The following is a 6,813-nucleotide window of genomic DNA, read 5'->3' on the forward strand; positions in this document are numbered from 1 at the left end:
ACACTGTTGGTGGGAATGAAAGCTGGTGCAGCCACTCTGGAAAACAGTATGGACGTTCCTCAAACAGTTGAAAATAGAGCTACCATACGATCCAGCAATTGCACTACTGGGTATTTACCCCAAAGATACAAATGTAGGGATCCGAAGGGGTACGTGCACCCCAATGTTTATAGCAGCCATGTCCACAATAGCCAAACTGTGGAAAGAGCCAAGATGTCCATCGACAGATGAATGGATAAAGAAGCTGTGGTATATATACACAATGGAATATTATGCAGCCATAAAAAGGAATGAGATCTTGCCATTTGCAATGACATGGATGGAACTGTAGGGTATTATGCTGAGTGAAATAAGTCAATCAGAGAAAGACATGTATCATATGACCTCGCTGATATGAGGAATTTTTAACCTCAGGAAACAAACTGAGCGTTGCTGGAGTGGTGGGGGGTGGGAGGGATGGGGTGGCTGGGTGATAGACATTGGGGAGGATATGTGCTATGGTGAGCACTGTGAATTGTGCAAGACTGTTGAATCACAGATCTGTACTTCTGAAACAAATAATGCAATATATGTTAAGAAAAAAAAGAAGAAGATAGCAGGAGGGGGAAGAATGAATGGGAGTAAGTCGGGGGGGGAGACGAACCATGAGAGACGATGGACTCTGAGAAACAAACTGAGGTTTCTAGAGGGGAGACGGGTGGGGGAATGGGTTAGCCTGGTGATGGGTATTAAAGAGGGCACGTTCTGTGTGGAGCACTGGGTGCTATGCACAAACAATGAATCATGGAACACTACATCAAAAACTAATGATGTAATGTATGGTGATTAACATAACAATAAAAAATTAAAAAAAAGGAAAACAACAAAAGAATGATATAGTGTCCTTCTGTGTCTCTTACTACAGACTTTAGTTTAAAATTCAATTTTCTGATATAAGAATTGCTATACCAGCTTTCTTTTGAGGTCCGCTGGCATGGAAGATGGATCTCCATCCCTTCACTTTCAGCCTGGATGTATCTTTAGGTTCACAATGAGTCTCTTGTAGACAGCATATGGATGGGTCCTATCTTTTTATCTGATCTGCAACCCTGTGCCGTTTTATGGGAGCATTTAGGCCATTCACATTGAGAGTGATTACTGAAAGATATGAATGTATTGTCATCATGTTGCCTGTGAAGACCTTGTTTTTAAAGATTGTCCCTGTAAATTTCTGTTGTATATCACTCTTGGGGTCTTTCCCTTTTTTAGAGCCCCCCTTAATATTTCTTGCAGGGCCGGCTTAGTATATTCTTTCAGTTTCTGCCAGTCTTGGAAGCTCTGCATCTCTCCATCCATTCTAAATGACAGCCTTGCCAGGTAAAATATTCTTGGCTGCATGTTCTTCTCTTTTAATACCCTGAATATGTCTTGCCAGGCCTTTCTGGCTTGCCAGGTCTCTGTGGATAGGTCTGATGTTATTCTGATATTCTCCCTCTGTATGTAAGGAATCTCTTCCCCCTAACTGCCCTTAAGATGGTTTCCTTGGTTCTACGATTTGCGAGTTTTACTATTACATGCCGGGGTGTTGGCCTGTTTTCCTTGATCTTGAGAAGGGTCCTCTCTGCCGCTAGGACACGAATGTTTGTTTCATTCCCCAGGTTAGGGAAGTTCTCAGCTACGATTCACTCAAATATATCTTCCAGTCCTCTCTCTCTCTCCACTCCCTCTGGGATGCCAATATTTCTGACATTGGAACGTTTCATGGAGTCACATATTTCTCTGATTCTATTTTCGTGGAGTCTGAGTTGTTTTTCCCTGGCCTCCTCTTTTCCCTTTTTATCTATTAAATTGTCTTCCAGGTCACTAATTTGTTCTTCTGCCTCATTTACCCTAGCTGTTAGATTTTCTAGATTAGATTGGATCTCATTGATAGCATTTTTAAGTTCTGCCAATTTAGCTTTCATTTCTGCCCTTAGAAACTCTATGTTGCCATTAATTGATTTCTCCATTCTAGCTATTGTCTTCACAATTGCTAGCCTGAATTCCATCTCCAACATCTTGGTTATATCTGAATCCATTTGTAAATCTGTGGCCTAAGTCATAATCTCTGAGTCTTTCCTATTTTGGGGTTCCTCCTCCTAGTCATTCTGTTGAGGGGTGGTTGAGGGAATGTATAGAGTCCAAATTATTGACCACAACCCAAGCAAGGTGCACCTGTATTCTAGGGACCTTAGGGTTGCTGGCCTCTTGTTCTCCCAGTCTGTCTTCTGGTGGAGGGGCCTGCCACACTGTTACTCAGGCAACCCTGTTTGGGCAGAGTTGCCCTTGCCTCCTGTGGTGGGGGATGGACTCAGTGAAAACCGGTTTGGGGGGGCTTTTGTTCTCTGGCGGCTTTCCCTGGTGGCTTTCTGTGTCTCTTCCAAGAGTCAGAACAGAAGAGACCGTTTCCAACCCTCTGCCTCAGAGCAAAGAGATCACAGTCTGTTCTTCAGTGAGCTCTCCAGGCCACACTGTCTCCATTTCTGTCTGTGCTGCTATAAACTGCAGTGTCCTGGGTTGTGTGCCCCTCAGCAGCGCTCCCAGTCCTCTCCTCCAGGTCTGGTCATGTCTCTGCCCTTTGTGCTTCTAAAGCCCCCAGCCGCCCCCAGTTCACAGTCTTGGCCCTGCCGCTCCAGTTTCCATTCAGGGGGCTACCCTAAAGTCCTTTCCCCGCTGCTACCAGACTGCGAGTCTGTGCCCCGTCCCCAGCGTGGGAGGCTATCGCTCACCAGCAGTGTAGGATCCCCATGGCCAGGTTCCCTCCCGCTGCCGTTTATCCTCCAATATCTGCCCGTGGAATCATGGCTCCCCACTTCGAACCTCGAAACCAATCACCTGCAATATTCTGTTTGTAGAGATCCAGATCTGTCTTCTTACATCTCAGCCTGATTTCGTGGGTGTTCAGAGTGGTCTGGTAGATATCCAGCTCAATTCCAGGGACTGGTTGGAATAAGGTCCCCTACCATCTTTTCCCCCTCCTCAGAAGGATAGCCTTCTTAACAGACAGTGCTGGAGCAATTAGACATCCATAGGCAAAAAAACAAAACAGAAACTTTCTCATAAATCTCAAACTCTAATACAAATATTAGCTCAAAATGTGTCACAGACTTAAATGTAAAACATAAAAACTATAAAACTTTTAGAAAAGTCATAGGAGACAATCTTTGGGAACTAGGGCTAGGCAAAGAGTTCTTAGATTTGATATCAAAGCATGATTCCTAAAAGGAAAAATAGAAAAATTTAACCTCATCAAAATGAAAAATTTTTTTCTTTGAGAGTCTATGTGAAGAGGATGAGAAATAAATTATGGGCTGGGAGAAGATATTTGCAAACAATGTATCTGACAAAGACTAGTACTAAGAATATATAAAGAGATCTCAAAACTCAGCACTAACAGAACAAATTATAAAATGATGGGGAGACCCGATGAAGAGACATTTCACCAAAGTGGATACATAGATGGCAAATAAGTCCATGAAAAGATGTTCAACATCATTAGCCATCAAAGAAATGCAAATTGAGCTTCCTTTCCAACCAGGGCCCGGCAGAATGGCTCCCGCGAAGAAGGGTGGTGAGAAGAAGAAGGACCGTTCTGCCATCAATGAAGTAGTGACCAGAGAACACACCATCGACATTCACAAGCACATCCATGGAGTGGGTTTTAAGAAGCGTGCCCCTCGGGCACTCAAAGAGATCCGGAAATTTGCCATGAAGGAGATGGGAACTCCAGATGTGCGCATTGACACCAGGCTCAACAAAGCTGTCTGGGCCAAAGGAGTAAGGAATGTTCCATACCGTATCCGTGTGCGGTTGTCCAGAAAACGTAATGAGGATGAAGATTCACCAAACAGCTCTACACACTGGTTACCTATGTACCTGTCACCACTTTCAAAAATCTACAGACAGTTAATGTGGATGAGAACTAATCGCTGATTGTCAAATAAAGATATAAAACTGCAAAAAAAAAAAAAGAAATGCAAATTGAAACCAAAATGAAGTAGACTACACATCTATCAGAGTGGCTAAAATAAAAAATAGTTACAGTACCAAGTGTTGGTGAGGATTCAGAGAAACTAGATCACTCATGCCTTTCTGAGAAAATGTAAAATGTTACAGCCACTCTGGAAACTAATTTTGCAGAGTCTTAATGCAGTTATCATATGACCCAACAAGGGCATCTTAGGCCTTTATCCCAGAGAAATGGAAAATTTGTGTTTTTTTAAAAAAGATTTTATTTATTTGAGAGAGCAAGAAAGAGAGAGAACAGAGAGAAAGTGAGAGGGAGAGACAGACTCCCCACTGAGCAGAGAGCCCAATGCAGGGCTTGACCCCAGGACCTGAGATCATGACCTGAGCCAAAGGAAGATGCTTAACTGACTGAGCCACCCAGGTGCCCCGGAAATTTTATGTTTATACAAAAATCCATACACAAATGTTCATAGCTGCTTTATTCTTCTATAATCAGATGTATTATTCTATTGTACAACTGGCCCACCCCAGCTTTAGTCTTAATAGACAGAAACTGGAAACAGCCCAGATCATCTTCAAAAAGTGAATGGTTAAAAAAAACTGTGGTATGTATATCCATACTATGGAATACTGTTCTCAACAATAAAAAGGAATCATCTATTGATACATGCAATAACTTGGATGAATCCCCAGGAAATTATGCTGAGTGATAAAAAGCCAATCTCCAAAAGTTTAAAAAGCATGATTCCATTTATATAGCATTTCTGAAATAACAAAATGGAGGACTAATTAGTGGTTGCCAGTGATTAGGGTTGAAGGAGGAGGCAGCAGGAGAGAGGTGAGTGTGATTATAAAGGGAAACAGGAGGGATCATTATGTTGTTGGAACTGTTGAGTATGTTGAGTTTTGTGATGGATACATGAACCTATACCAGAGGGAAAAATGTATAGAAGTAAATACAGAACACACACACACACACACACACACACACACACACACACACACACACACAAATGAGGATCAGTAAAACTGGGGTAATTTGGGTAAGATTGGTGGATTATATCAATGTCAATATCCTGGTTGTGATATTATACTATAGTCTGCAAAATGTTGCCATGTGGGTAAACTGGGCAAAGCGAGTAAGTGATCTCTCTGTATTATTTCTTACATCGGCATAGGAATTTTCAATTATCTCAATAAGAATTTCAATTAAATGTGCTGCTGCTGAAGTGTAGAGAAGAGATGAGGAAATTGGACTTGGGTGATAATGGCGGTCTCCTCAGTGAATCAGTCAGTGAAAAGAAACAAGGTACTGGATAGTTTGTGCAGTATATTCCCATTTATGATTTCAAAGGATGCATATATACATATTTGTATATCACTGTTGAAAATTACTGGAAGGAGATGTAGGAAACTGTTGCAATAATGGCCCCTGGGGAGTCTAGCGTGGGGGCAGGGGAGACTGACTTTTCAAAATATGACCTTCTATGGTACTTGATTTTTTAACCCACGTGCATATATTGCTTTATATAATTTATACTAAAAAATACATAGGAACTAGGCAAAATATAAACCTCAGTGTTTTAAAATATGAATTTTTATATTCAGTGCTATCATAATTATTACAAGAAGTAGAAGACTCTATGGCTGTCTTGTAGGGGGCAAATAAATTTGCTAATTTTTTTGGAGAAGGAAGCTTTCATTGAAAAATGATTCCCGTTGCTCTGATAACCCCAAGCCCTGAGACTCTAGGCCAGAGCCAGTCACAGAGGAAGCTATCACAAGGCAGTGTGATGAGTTCTGATATCAGCTTCATGGTAGTTTAAAAAAAAGTGTGGGGGGGGTGTTTCTTAGGGCCCTGTATTTTAATGTCAAACTGTTTGGAAGAAATGAATTCTTTGTGCTGGTGTTTTGTCATTTATACTGTCTCACTGATCACATTTTAAATCTGTTCATGAAAACAGTCATAGATAATTTAAAAGCTTGGTGTAAATATCATGCTTGGGTGTAAATATCAACAATATTGACAGCAGTTGGCGTCCAGTCTTTCCTACAGCCTACTAGCAGGGAAGAGACAACTGAAATGCAGATTATATAAATTAGCTGGGCCTCATTCTGGGTTCATCAGAACTCCTGAAAAGGCCAATTCATTATGATTAAATGAGGAACAGCTAGGGAACAGGTCTGCAGTACAATTAATTGATGTATAAATTCTCTGAGACCTTTTGAGCTAAATGTAAGTCTCAGCCATATGCAGAGGCAAGACTGCACAAAGCAGTCTGTGTAAACAGCAAAGGTGGTGGGTCACACTTATGTTACCTTGGGCCAAACTGATTTTGAAAATGGGTCGAAGTGATTTTGAAATTTTTTTTTTACATTGATGAAAGATCTCTGATAAATCACTACATCACAGCAACATTTTCATCATAAAACCTGTTTATCCCTTTATTTTTATTTTTATTTTTATATCCTGCTTTATATTTTAGGAAGGAGTTGACAAGCTGCTGATTAAAACAGCTGAAACAGCTTTAAAAACAAATACTGTGGGCTTTTGGCTCCCTCTTCCACAGATCTTAAGGGTTGTAACATTCTTCCCCCGCCTTGGTTTTGTTAAATGATTACACTTATGTTTAATCCTCAGTGGCTAGTGTGCTTGGGCCTACTATCATTTGAGAGACCTTTGCAAATGGAGATGAAAACTCCTGGTCTTGATTCAACTCACCCACGCAACATTTGGCTTGAGAAGAACGTGTCTAATGAGTTGGATTGTAACTGAAGCTAGTCTCTAGGTTGGCCCCAAGGATTGAGGTAGAATTGCCACCCTCT

At 41.2% G+C, this 6,813-nt stretch overlaps 1 pseudogene; it reads left to right on the top strand.

The window, feature by feature from the left end:
• The first annotated feature begins 3,561 nt into the window (after nt 1-3,561).
• On the top strand, nt 3,562-3,958 carry LOC114224602 (large ribosomal subunit protein eL31 pseudogene; annotated as a pseudogene).
• Nucleotides 3,959-6,813: the final 2,855 nt, after the last annotated feature.

Source organism: Eumetopias jubatus, unplaced genomic scaffold, assembly GCF_037043125.1.
Source record: "Eumetopias jubatus isolate StellerSeaLion01/CBP00866 unplaced genomic scaffold, mEumJub1_p1.0 scaffold_11, whole genome shotgun sequence".
Classification (NCBI taxonomy): Eukaryota; Metazoa; Chordata; class Mammalia; order Carnivora; family Otariidae; genus Eumetopias; species Eumetopias jubatus.